This window comes from Spea bombifrons, chromosome 2 (genome assembly GCF_027358695.1).
Source record: "Spea bombifrons isolate aSpeBom1 chromosome 2, aSpeBom1.2.pri, whole genome shotgun sequence".
In the NCBI taxonomy this organism is placed as follows: domain Eukaryota; kingdom Metazoa; phylum Chordata; class Amphibia; order Anura; family Pelobatidae; genus Spea; species Spea bombifrons.
The window spans coordinates 50,497,016-50,510,957 of record NC_071088.1 but is presented as its reverse complement, the minus strand read 5'-3'; the positions used below and the strand labels follow the sequence as shown (position 1 = coordinate 50,510,957).

General features: G+C 45.4%; 1 long non-coding RNA gene across 1 annotated transcript; it reads left to right on the top strand.

The window, feature by feature from the left end:
• Positions 1-5,797: 5,797 nt before the first annotated feature.
• LOC128474630 (uncharacterized) lies at positions 5,798-6,560 on the top strand. The gene is made up of 2 exons (XR_008346378.1): positions 5,798-5,887; positions 6,299-6,560. It is a non-coding gene; the product is annotated as an uncharacterized LOC128474630 (long non-coding RNA).
• Positions 6,561-13,942: the final 7,382 nt, after the last annotated feature.

Here is a 13,942-nt window from a genome sequence, read left to right as displayed (position 1 = left end):
TTCAGGTTCTGCCGTTCTTCGAGGGGTTAAATAAGACGGCGGCCCCCCCGGGGGTTTAATAAACTGGGGCAGCAGATAAGGTTCTTCTGCAGACAGAACAAAAGCAATGTTTGTCAGCCACAGCTTTCTGAAGATCATTAAACCAAAGGAAGCCTCTGCCTAAACCGCGCTCAAGCTTCCCGTGTGGCCGCCGGCGCACCGACGGGAAGGGCAAGGACTAGAATAAGGCGACACCAAGGAGTGTGTGTACCTGCCGACTTTCCTCCAAATGTCCGTAAAGTCTCGAATACTTACTGCGTATCGCCCTGTACGGACGCCGAGGGGAAACGGCTTGCATGAAAGGGTTTTAAACGGCATTTACCTTCTAAACGCGGTGAAGACGCAGCCTTCTGTGTGTCCATCCGCCGAGACACTAACGTGCCGAGCGATTCTAAAAATACGCTGCTTCTCCCGAAAATATTCTGTATTAACGAGGAAATCCCCAGAAAAAACGCAGAGACGAGAAACCATTCTTTCCGTTTTCTGCAGAACGGAGTAAATTCTCACATTTCATTAAATCGCATGAAACGAGATTCCCAACAGCGCCACGACTCGGATCCTGAGCCGTTCTATCCGACTCCTTACACAGCCTGCGCTAAACAATAGAACAGCTCGGTCTTAATAACCCCGCTGGACACACAGACAAGTGAAAGTCCATAGAGGGACAGACTTCACTGGATAAGCAGATTTGTGACATCGCCGGGACCTGCAATCCTGCATCACCCAAACGCCCGGCGGGTCACAGCCCCCGGCACAGGGAGGGCCAGACGCCCGGCGGATCACAGCCCCCCGGCACAGGGAGGGCCCGGTACGGTTTATGGTTATTCCATATTTCCCGATCACCGGCACAGAATACAAAGAAATATCGTGACGCAGAAACACATCGGAGCCTCTCAGCCTCTCGCGCTAATAGCCCAGGCTTAATGCACAGATATGATTTATACAGGTTTAGGAGCTTCCTGCGGGATAACGTCCTCATCTCATTCTGTACATAGGGGGTGTATTTGCGAGCACAGAAGCTTACACTTCAATCCCCTGATGCCTGCCCTTCAGAATACAGAGTGACATCAGGGATTAACAAACAGGTTTAGTGAATACACCCCACAAGGAAGGTTTTGGACATTTCTTTACATTACGATGTATTATGAAGCGCTCGCCCCTGGGAGCTTCCCCTGAAAAGGGAACTGAGCGGGCCCTGCACAATGTATAGTAAAATCAGGAGCAACACTCAAGCAATCTGTCCGCAGAGGTTTACAGGAGAGTTGAGCCCCCAATCCCATCACTCCAAGCATTATGAAGGGCGGCCCCGGTGAGCTCTTCCTGCCAGCGCCGGCCCGTACGATGCATAGCGGAGTCAGGGAAGTGAAAGGCTCTCCTTTCCCGGAACCTCCGGTGTCGCCGAACAATCCACAGAGAACGGGAAGATTTCTTACTCAGTCACACAGATTAAACTACGCATTATGCAGGGCCTGCGGGGTTCTCTTTGCAGGAGAAGCTCGCTTGAGACGGCCGTTCATAATCCAGAGTAATATCAGCAAGTTGAAAATCTTCCACCCCCAGCATAATGCATACACACTGCCCTGTCATATGTATAAATAATAGCCTTCTAAAAGAAGAGACTCCGAAGTTATGCAAGAAGTTTTACTTTATTGAGAGGGTGATAAGTGGAACAGCCTCCCAGCAGAAGTTGTAGAGGTTATACAGTGAGGGGATGTAAACATGCAGGGGACGGGGATACGGGGCCCCGAATCTGATTGGTTAATGTTGGAGTGGTTACAGCAGCAATAACGGGTGAGTAGACATGGGAACGGGGCTGATCTGCCGGGAAATTCTCAGTTTCAATAAGAAGCTGGAATCCAGCAGGACTCACGGAGCGACTCGTCGTACAAACAGAATTTAATGGCACATCGGAGCCATTCGGCCCGCGGCTAGTCGCCCATTATTCCTGCTGTAACATGTGACATTAATCAGTCAGATTCGGGGCCCCGTATCCCCGTCCCCTGCATGTTTACATCCCCTCGCAGGTATAACCTCTAATGAGAAATCAGGTGGTAGATAAGTGGAACAGCCTGCCAGCAGAAGCGTATTACATTCTCTCACTGTATTTGCCACTACCACTCCTGCTGGGAGGCAGTTCCATTTTTCTACCACCTTCTCTGTAACGAAAAGAAAAAAAACTTATTGCATTATTTCTGAGCCTCTAGTTTTATTTTATACATATGACAGGGGAGTGTATATGAAATTTTCTTCCCTGTCTCTGAGAGCCGTCCGGCCATCTGCTCAATATTCCTTCTGCAAACACTCAGTCGTTGGGCTTGTCTTATATTCAGGAGCCGTATATACACATCCCCTCACTGTATAACCTCTACCACTTATTTACAAGTGGAACAGCCTCCCAGCAGAAGTGGTAGAGGTTATACAGTGAGGGGATGTGTATACGGCTCCTGAAAATAAGACAAGCCCAACGACTGAGTGTTTGCAGAAGGAATATCGAGTAGACGGCCGGATGGCTCTCAGACAGGGAAGAAACGTCAGCCCAAGAGCTTCATCTTCTCCCAGCTTTTCAGAACCGAACCCCTGATAATGCATATTTTATAGCTGTTTATAATAACGGGGGGGAAAAATCCTGGGATTGAAGCACGAGACGGGGCGACCCATCGTTTAGAAGAGAAGGAGCCTCTGAATGCACATTCCGGGGGTTAACCCCGAGCCGGCCGGACCTTCCCAAATGCAAAACTCTCTGTCGCTTCTAATGCCCTCCTACAGGGGCATTTAATTCCCACGGGCAGCTTAATTAAATACACCCCCCCCCCCTCCCTATTCTGCTATATTATGCCGGGGGCAATATTCACTAAGTGGCAGGGGCAAAAAGATGAGGCCCTTGCACCTGTATGACAAACACTGCTCATTGTTAAAGGGAAAGCCCCCGCATCTGGTTTTAGTATTTTCTATACTTCAGGATACTGGTTTTCTCCCAGTTTAAGCAGGGTTTGATTTCTCTATCCACAGCGGGCAATGTGTATAAAGAATAATTCCCGTGCAGCGGCAGAAGTGGAGCAATCCCCATAGCAACCAATGGAACGTTCCTGCCGATTGATCCACTTTTACCGTTTGCACCGAAATCCTTCTTTACACACAACGGCCGCTGTTTGATAGAAAAAAAAAATCTCTATAAAAAAAACTGGAGGAAAAAAACAGAACTGATCGTTTCTAATTCTAACAGTGCGATTTAACCCTTTGTTATCCAGCTCCGGGGGCTGCTGTGTGAAGGGGTAATTCGGCACTTTTTGGGTTAATTTCCTGATTATTCTCTCCCGAGCGGCAGCTGAGCGGTTGGGCTTCCAGGGCCGTATTTAAGGGGCTACAGAAGCCAAACCCGGCCTTTAGGCGGTCAGTAGAGCGCGTGGCCACGGATCACACGCCGGCCTCCCGGGGAGAGATCCCGGCCGGCGGATAACCCGAGCGGAACCGACTGTCCGCCCCGTTATATACGATATTCAACACTCGCCGGCGGCATCCGTGCTTACGGGTTACCGCATTTCCCTTACAGGGCCCTCCAACGGCGCGGGAGATCCCGGGAGGCAGAGACGCTCAGCCAGGTGAGATAACGATTTTATCTGTATGTATAGAATATATACACATATATAATACATACCCGCACATAGTATATATACAGCACACCTTCACCCAGATGCATAGACACCAAAGCAGACACTAAATTTCAGCAACACAATTGCATTTCATTATACAGGTTCCCGGCCGGCACCACAACTCAGCATCCTTACCAAACCCTCGGGTCCCGAGCATCGAGGTCACAGCGCAACTCTGTAACCGGTAAAACAGACTTATTACAGCAATGCCCCGGCAGTGAAAGGTTTGGCTGCTTACTCCTTAGCCGCGTTTGATACATAAAGCTCCCGGCACCGGCCTTCTGAAGGGCGAATCGGAACCAGAACCGCCTCAAACTCGGGTAAGTTCTGTGAAATCAGTTTAAAAACCCAATACGGCGTCTGTGCTTAAATACCGAGTAAAGTAACGGATTGAGCACGCAGGTCAATTAGTCCACTGCCCGGCAGGGTGGGTCCCCACATCCAATTAATCAATTACCCAAGGGTGGGTCCACCAGACACTTGCACCGTAATTCGGGTCCCAGGCAATGTTGTAAGCCGGTTCTGTAAGTTGAAACTCCCCAGTAAACAGAATTTTCTTTTTAAAACACTTTTTAGCCTTAAAATAAGTTGGTTCCAAGTTTATTTCCAGGACTGACCCATCTGCACCTGTTATACCCTCTTTAGGATTAGTGTTACCGATAACCCAAGCAGACGGGTGCCGACCCCTACCATTACCATGGACCCCTACCATTACAAGCAGATGGGACCCGACCCCTTACCATTTTCGGATGTATTCCAGGTCGCAGCTGAAGCCTCTTGGGCCGGTGCTCTGCATTACAGGCTGTGTGGTGGGCTGGTAAGGTCTGCTGGCCCTGGATACCATGGAGGCCATAGAAGCCTCTCCCTCAAAGCCATCCATGTCTTCTGCCGCCCCCTCAAACCTGGGGAGCCCCCCGAGTGCAGGTTACAACCAGCAACTGGCGCGCTTACCCACAAGCTCGTGCTGGCCGGCTGAGGAGCATGCAGCGAGTCCCAGGCGGAGTAGGTACCGACTTCGTGCCCTGAGACACTGCAGGAGCGGAGTCAGAGCTCTGCAGCCACACACCCGCTCTCTACCACAGCCAAGTTCTTTCTGCAGGTAACCCGGCCTTTCCTCAGCCGATCAAATTTTCGCTGCTCCGCCCACCGGGCTCAAGTTATCAGGTAAACATTTGCTCTATTTTGGGTCATTGTTTCGTTTTTTTGAGCGCAGTCCGCGCGTTTCCTGCACGGTCTGATTCTAGCTGTTAAAACGGGGGGGAATAAATAGAAAAATGCTCAAAAGTCGGCAGATACGGAGTAAAATAACATGTTCATGTAGATGTGGGTGGAACAGAGAAAACTGTACTGGCTTTCCTGCTCTCTTATTGGTCGCGCTGCCTGTCAAAGTGGGTGATTGACATATTTTAAAGCTCCTGTCATTCAAACTAAGGAATGCCCCTAAATGGGGGGTGTCATTGTGCTGGACTGCCTACAAAGGGGCGGTGATATGATGTATTATGCTGATCTGACCAATGGTATTTGTCAAATGGTATGATGTCATGCGTGGGTCCACCCACTAATTACCATGTCTTTGCCCTTTTTACGCAGGTGTCTGATTTGGGCGGTACATAGTGATTATGCAAATCTTGATTGTCAGCTTGCATAAATATGAATAATTATTTTTTATTAGGCAGGTTTTTCAGTTGGTGTACTCATTCCCTGGGGGAAGGAGTTACCGGAGAGAAGTTTTATTACTTGATTCTTACCTTGATTTAGTCGGCCGTCATCTGCCTCTGGTCAGATTCGAACTCCGGCCCTCGTCGTTGCTGGTCCTGCGCTGTACACGGTGCGCCACTTTTGAGTTTGAGTTTGCGGCATTAAAAAAAAAAAAAATTTGTCTTTTAATCTGATTTTAATCCAATCCCGAGACTGATGGCACGCGATGATCCCTGCCATTCACACAACTTCATGGCCTTTAATAGCGACCGTTTCAGATATAAAAAGTAATCTGTTTAATGGTTCTGTGTAGGATTAGATCAAATGAATTGGCAAATTAATATGTTGCTTTCTAGTTAGAAATTGGGTATTTTGTATGTTTTATACTCATATGTAACACTTTATTTACAGTCAAGCTGCCCTTCATGCTACGACGGAATGCTGGACCTCATCTCGCTGCTGTTGCTTCTGAATGATCCAAGAAGATTCCACAGGGACAGGTATGCTAAACGGATTAAGGCGCCATTCCATTTCTGGCTGCAGTTGTTATGGTAACCCTCCAGCCTTGGAATGTCTAAGCGGTCTCTCACCGCGTTAATAACGTGGACAGGGGGGATATAATGATGGGTGGCTGTTTTTATTGCATTAAGAAGAGCGATCGGTTCATTTATTCATTCTCCAGTTTGTTGAGCAGCCTAAAGGCCTGAGGTCAGGATTGAACACACAAACCTCTCATTAGCGGTGCCGTTCCCTATGGACTGCGCCACGAGGTTAGTTTGTTGCGGCCGGCAGCTGCAGGAGTGGACTTGTCGTCTCAATTATTTGTGTTTTTTTGTAACCCAACAGACACTTATTTGAACGACTCGCTAATGAAGAATTATGTATAATTTACTTCTGGCTCTGACCCCCAGGTGGCTCACCGGCTGAGAGCGGACAACCGTCCCTGAGGTCTTCTGCTAAGATGCCCACCGGAGCGAAAGGAACCAAGTAAATCTCCCCAATGTGGATGCAATTCATGTGCCCAAGTGATGAACGTCTCACGAAATGCCCCATTTCTAGTGGGAATCCTTCTGTAACCTTATGTGTTTTTCTGAGAGTTTAGATGTGTGAAATATCTCAAAGCTGATGTGTTTATAATTCTATGTAAATAAAAAAAAAAATACTTTGTGTTTATTTTGAGTTTCTTGTGTAAACCGCAGCTTTTCAGTGAAACATTGGGTGGTTTGGTGATGCTCGGCTAGTCTTCCGGTCTGGATCACATAAAATAAACACATTCACAGCAGTTTTTACGGACATGTTTTATTATAGAAACACATGTTGATTTTCTCAGGAATCTTCCAGGGACAGTAAAAATCTTTGGCAGAGTTGCACTTACGAGTTTGGACAGGGAGAGTCACTGTTGAGGGTGTGTTGATTGGCAGGGAAGGAGGAGATAAAGCAATTGGAGGGGTGATTATGTATATAACATACCACATTGTGACCCATTTCTGAAATGCTTTCCCCCCCCCCGGGTTCCCATACAGTCCATCCCCCAATATAACCGTAGGGGATATTTAACCCCATAACATAAACAAAGTAACATTTTAGGAATCGGTACCCAAATCCACCACAAGAGGGCACTATACCCAGATTATAAATATCGGTGCTAATAATATCTGCAGTTATTTACAGTCCATACAATAAAGGCGTCATTACTAGAACGAACCGTCTGATGCCGACACATTCAGTAATTATTACAAATAAGCACACGCAGACAGGGGTTTACTGCGATGATAGTTTATTGAAGCCAGAAACACCATCCTCTTTAGTTATACCAGCATTAAGAAGCTCCCCACCTGGTTTCTGCTCTGCAACAGGACCAAGGACTGTGAAGTGTTAATATTTTTAACAGAAAGTCGCTTAATATTGACTTTTAAAGGAAAATCATTACAAGGTAAGGAAAAAAACCATCCCAATACCGGGTTAGAGGAAAAGCCCCCAGTTACATCCGTATTTTCTTTTAGAAACACAGCTTCCGTCTCCTCTAGTTGATCTTAACATATGGAGTTGCGGATTTACATTAATTGTCATTTTCTTTTGGGGGTCACCGATCGGCAGCGTTTCCCCGGCACGCTAACGCTATGTTTGCTGTCCCTGTTCGGGTCATTTTGGGAGCTGCAATCGAATAAAATATCTGATATATAATTGTCAGGAACTGGGTCCATACAGCCGACTGTAATGATCCAGGGCATCCAAAGATGGAGTTCAGGATGCAGTAGCAGAGTCACAGGACAGGGCCTGGTGCAGGGCGACCGCACTCACCTGGGTGGTGAGCATCTAGGGTTGTGCAGCCACATACCAGCGCCCTGATATAATAGCGGATGTAGTCCAGAACAAAGATAAATCCTGCAGGCACCCTGGAACAGGCATGACAAATGACAAGACTCATGTGAGGACTGCTGCTGGCTGGGAGTGTTGAAGCTAAGCAGAATAATAGCTGAAACATACGCGTAAGGGACAGGGAGACCAGGCACGAAACATAACAGACAAGATATACATGATACAGGGCACTACATGGAACAAGACAAGGAATAAACATAACCAGACAGACAAGATATGCATGATACAGGGCACAACATGGAACAGGAGAAGGAATACTCAAGATCAGAAATGAAAAAGACAGGACACCCCGCTGCCGGGGGGACAGGACACCCCACAGGTTACCTCACAGACTGACACACATAAATACAGGAACTAGCCTAGGACTATATGATAACTATTGGAGATTGCGTCACATCTTATGGCCATAGTATGCTTAGCCCACCACTACGCCAAAGTACTCCAATGATGGTGGGTCCTAACGCTAAAGCCTTCCTACGGAGGTACTAAACAAACCAAACGTGAAATCCCAACACATAGCAATGAGACATACCTGTAGACTGCAGGCTGCAGACTGAGACAAACATAACGGGTGGGGCTCACCTTATAAAGGAAACAGCTGAAGCAAAGAGCAGAACTAGAAGCAAGGAATGGAAGATCAGAACAGAGCATATGGAAATCCAGGAACGGATTGAAGTAAAACATAGAAACTGAAGCAAGATTGAGATATGCAGCTCCGCAGTCTGGGTAGAACGTGACAATAATACATGGGAGACCAAATCAAATCTGAGACCAGCGCAAAGTGACACTGAAGCAGCAAATCCCAGTAACGCTCAGCTAGGAATAATGGGGAATCCTGCCATACAAAGCGGGCACATTGAAAGGGCACATGGTGGGCGATGCGTCTATTTGTAATGAATCTTTACTTTCGTCCATTACAATCAACAGAAAAGAAGCTGGGGAGACTGGGAAACAGCAGCGGAAAGAGACAAATGGCAGAGCAGTCTGGGGAAACTGGCAGATGGCAGCGAATTCTGAAGAGACTGGGAGAAGACAGCAGAGTGTGGAAAACTGTCAGAAGACGATGGAGACAGGCAAATGGCAGGAGAGTGTGGCAGCGGAGAATGGCAAATAGCAATTGAGTCTGGTCAGACTGTCAGATGGCAGAGACTAGGTGGGGGACTGGCAGATAGCAGTGAAGACGGGCAAATGGCAGTGGAGTCTTGGGAGAGTGGCAGAAGGCAGCAGAGACGGGCAAAGGGCAGCAGAGTATGGCGAGACTGGCATAAAGCACCAGACTTTGACAGAGGGCAGGAGAGACTGGTAGACAGTAGCGAAGTCTGGGGACACAGACAGAAGGCAGCAGAGTGTGGGGAGACTGGCAGAAGGCAGTGGACATAGACAAATGGCCGCAGAGTCTGGGGAGAAAGGAAGATGGCTTCAGAGTGCGGGGAGACGGCAACAGAGACCGGCAAATGGGAGTGGAGTTTGGTGTGACTGGCTAACGGCAGTGTACTCTGAAGAGATTGGCAGACAGCTACAGAGATGGGTAAATGACACTGGTGTCTGGGGAGACTGGCAGAAAGCAGCGGAGTCTGAAGAGACTGGCAGAAGGTAGCGGAGTGTGGGGACACTGTTAGACAGTAGCAGAGACGGGTAAGTAGCAGTGGCGTCTGAGGATATTCACAGAAAGCAGTAGAGTCTGGGGATATTGGCAGATGGCAGCAGACTATGGCAGACAGCAGAGCAGACTGGCAGATGACAGCGGATTCTGGGGAGACTGGCGGCCGAGTCTGTGGGGACTGGCAACCGAGTCTGGGGAAACTGGCAGGTGGCAGCTGAGTCTGGGGAGACTGGCAGGTGGCAGCCGAGTCTGGGGAGACTGGCAGGTGGCAGCCGAGTCCGGGGAGACTCTCAGGTGGCAGCCGAGTCCAGGGAGACAGTAGCCGAGTCCGGAGACACAGTAGCCGAGTCTGGAGAGACTCTCAGGTGGCAGCCGCGTCCGGGGAGAAAGTAGCGGAGTCCCGGGAAACAGTAGCGGAGTCTCAGGAGACTGGCAGATGGCAGAAGAGTGTGAGGAGACTCGCAGAGGGCATCACAGATGGGCAAATGGCACTTCCTCAGTTTATCCAGGGATTATCTACTCACGCAGCAACGATAAGAGTTCTGTCTCCACCGAGTCCGACTCAGGGAGGTCACACCATGACAAATTCTAATAACACAGAAATAATACACAATGCAATGGTTAAACTAATTAACACTTACCTCTCTGGCTTATATTTAAAGGAACACTTTAGGGCCCCACTTTTTCCAAGGCACTTTGGAAGTAATTTTATATGTATTCTCTTACTTAAAGGAAGACGGGGAAATGCTGTGCTTGCCTACGGATTAAACTATGCATCATACAGGGCTGGCTCTCGAATTAAAATCTACATACTACAGGGCTGGCTCATTAACCAAATTAACACTTTTGTTAAAGTATATGCTCCTAACTGGTTCTCGCTACGTTTTTTTGAATCTTTGATTACTAAAATCGACACACTTCAGAGTGGTATTCTCTTGATGGGAGGCGATTTTAATGCTGACCGTAGCTTTTCTAGATCAGATTTAAAAGGATCTGGTAGTTCCTCTCCTGGAATTTAAGAATTTCTGTTACAGAACTCTCTGTATGACTGTTCAAGAGTTTTCCATTCAACAGAGAGAGATTATACCTTTTATTCAAATATGTATCAAACATATTGACGCATAGATTGTTTCTTGATAAAAGCAAAACATTTAAATGTAGTGAGAGATTCCAAGATCGGATCATGCCCCGGTGTTTTTGTAGATATCTAATAACTTAGATTATAATATTAGAAATAACTGGAGGTTAAATGAATCTATACTGATAAACCCAATAAATAAACAAGAACTGATAATTGAGGCTCAGCTATTTCTAGAGAATAACAATGTACTAACCCAGACAGTAGTAAACCTTGACTCCAATTACTATAGATTGAGCCAAGCACTGACCATGGTACAGTAAGCTTACATCACTACATGCTGAGCCAAACACTGATGGTGGTACAGCACAACTCTCACCACTATATACAGAGGCAGGCATTGACGGTTGTACACTATAACTCCCATCACTATATACTGAGCAAGCTACTAATGGTGATACATTTTAACTCCCATCACTTTAAAGTAAGCCAGGAATGATTGTTGTTCACCATAACTCCCACCACTAAATACGGAGCCTGACATTGAAGATGATACAGCTAATTATGTAGGAGTTTCTCATCATGTCAATCAAAGAAAAATACTAGGCAAATATATATATATATATATATATATATATATATATATATAGATTGTACTTAGTGACAACAAGGCTGAAAGCAAAAGCATGTTGAAGCTGGCGCCATGGGTACATGGTACCCACTCTATGCAGAGACACTGTTTGTGCTCTGCATCACTAGTGTAGCAGGGTCATGCAAGGTGCGTTACACATGACCCCGCTATAGTACCAATGCATGGCACAAAAAGTGTGAGCTGCAGGGGAGACATAACTCCTTGAGTTAATAGGGAGAGGGGCATAGTATGTATGTTTCTTTATATATCTGTATGTACAGTATGTACAGTATGTTTACAGTATATATATATATATATATATACCAGATAGGCTGCCAGATAGGATGATACGGGTCCCCTGCAGCGCTGCGGGGATCTGGATCTTAGTCTTGTAGTCAGACCTCTATTTGAGGTCTGATTAGAAGACGACTTTGCATATAAGACGGGGGGTATTTTTCAGAGCATTTGCTCTGAAAAAACCTTGTCTTATAATCGAACAAATACGGTACTTTAAAAAATGTACAGCTCTGAGTATAGAATGCACAGGATGAAGATGATGATGACACTAGATTTCTCCGCATTGCGATCAAAGTCAAGCGCACATTATCAGAAGTAGGGAAAATACATTATTTATACACTCAGAAGTTTCAGGTTGCTATATATATGTTTGAAGAAAAGGCATTGCTGATTAATGATTACAGCAAATCATACAGAATATTACAAAGAAATCACAAAACCTTAATCTGTCCTTTTCAGGTTGATCATCCGCAAGTTCATTGTAAATGTGGTCCAGCACTTCCCGGTATTTATATTCACTGTCAAAAGTCAGAGAGCCCTCTGCAATTCCAGTGATTTCCGGAAGTGAATCATCCGGCGCTTTCTTCTCACCCTTTTCATCTTCACAGTTATCAGACCGGCCAGGTAGATCCGAATAAATCTTCATTTTACCTGCCATCACTGAAGCTGGGAAACGAAGATGACACCAAGAACATTAGAATCATTAAAACTACAATAGCTATAATATTGCATAATATTTGACTTGTGCATTCGTTTCCATACATATGCGTTTTCATGCGAATGCAACATTGGGCAAATGAAAATTGGCCGTAATTTTAACTAAAAAAAAAGAGTTTCTCTAAATCCTTTAAAATCCAAAAACATCCGAGCTGCTGTAAATCTCATCCCATGAATTGCACCTGGACCCACGTTGCACCTATAGGTCTTGATTTAATAATTGAATATTATAAATATCCCTCAAGATTGTAAGCTTGCGAGCAGGGCTCTCTCTACCTAATGTATCGGTTTGTCTTAGTCTGTCAATTCTTGTCTCGTCAGACCCCTTGAATGTATTGTATCAAGGGACATACTAAAACGAATGACAAAATGGAATGCCCATAGACTATAATGGGGAGGAATGCCCATAGACTTTAATGGGGAGGAATGCCCATAGACTATAATGGGGAGGAATGCCCATAGACTATAATGGGGAGGAATGCCCATAGACTATAATGGGGAGGAATGCCCATAGACTATAATGGGGAGGAATGCCCATAGACTTTAATGGGGAGGAATGCCCATAGACTATAATGGGGAGGAATGCCCATAGACTATAATAGAGGGGAAAAGAATAATTGATTTTTAAATAAAAGTTTAAGACATATCTAGATCTTTGGCACACATTCTCCCCTAGCACAGACACAGGATCTAAAACTCAGATTATGTGGGATTATAGCTGTTTTCTATGGAATGACAGGTGAATGACAGTTTTGAGTGAATGCCCATAGGATAGAATGGGAGAAAATCAAACCTGTTTTTCAGACAAAACCCTCTGAAATATCATATAGAACTTTGGCACATATACTCCCCTAGTACACACACAGGATCTAATACTCATACTTTGTGGGATTATAGCTGTTTTCTATGGAATGACAGGTGAATGACAGTTTTGAGTGAATGCCCATAGGATATAATGGGAGAAAAATTAAACTTGTTTTTAGAGAAGACCCTCTGACATATCTTATAGATCTTTGTCATGTATACTCCCCTAGTAGAGTTACAGGATCTAAACCTCATATTAAGTGGAATTATAGCTGTTTTCTATGGAATGACAGGTGAATGACAGTTTTGAGTGAATGCCCATAGGATAGAATGGGAGAAAAATTAAACTTGTTTTTTAGAGAAAACCCTCTGAAATATCATATAGAACGTTGGCACATATACTCCCCTAGTACACACACGGGATCTAGAACTCATACTATGTGGGATTATAGCTGTTGTCTATGGAATGACAGGTGAATGACAGTTTTGAGTGAATGCCCATAGGATATAATGGGAGACAAATTAAACTTGTTTTTTTAGAGCAAACCATCTGACATATCCTATAGATCTTTGGCACACATGCTCCCCTAGTACACACACAGGATCCCAAACTCAGATTTTGAGGGATTATAGCTGTTTTCTATGGAATGACAGGTGAATGACAGTATTGAGTGAATGCCCGTAGGATAGAATGGGAGAAAAATGTAACTTGTTTTGCAGAGAAAACCATCAGACATATGATGTAGATCTTTGGAACACATACTCCCCTGTTACAGACACATGATCTAAGTGTCAGATTAGGTGGAATTATGGCTGTGAATTATGACAGTTGAATGACAGTGTTGAGGGAATGCCCATAGGATATAATGGGAGAAAAAACAAACCTGTTTTTCAGAGAAATAGATAGATTTTTGTCATGTATCCTCCCCTAGTACAGTTATAGGTTCTAAAACTCAGGTTATGTGGGATTATAGCGGTTTTCTATGGAATGACAGGTGAATGACAGAATTGACTGAATGCCCATAGGATATAATGGGAGAAAAATC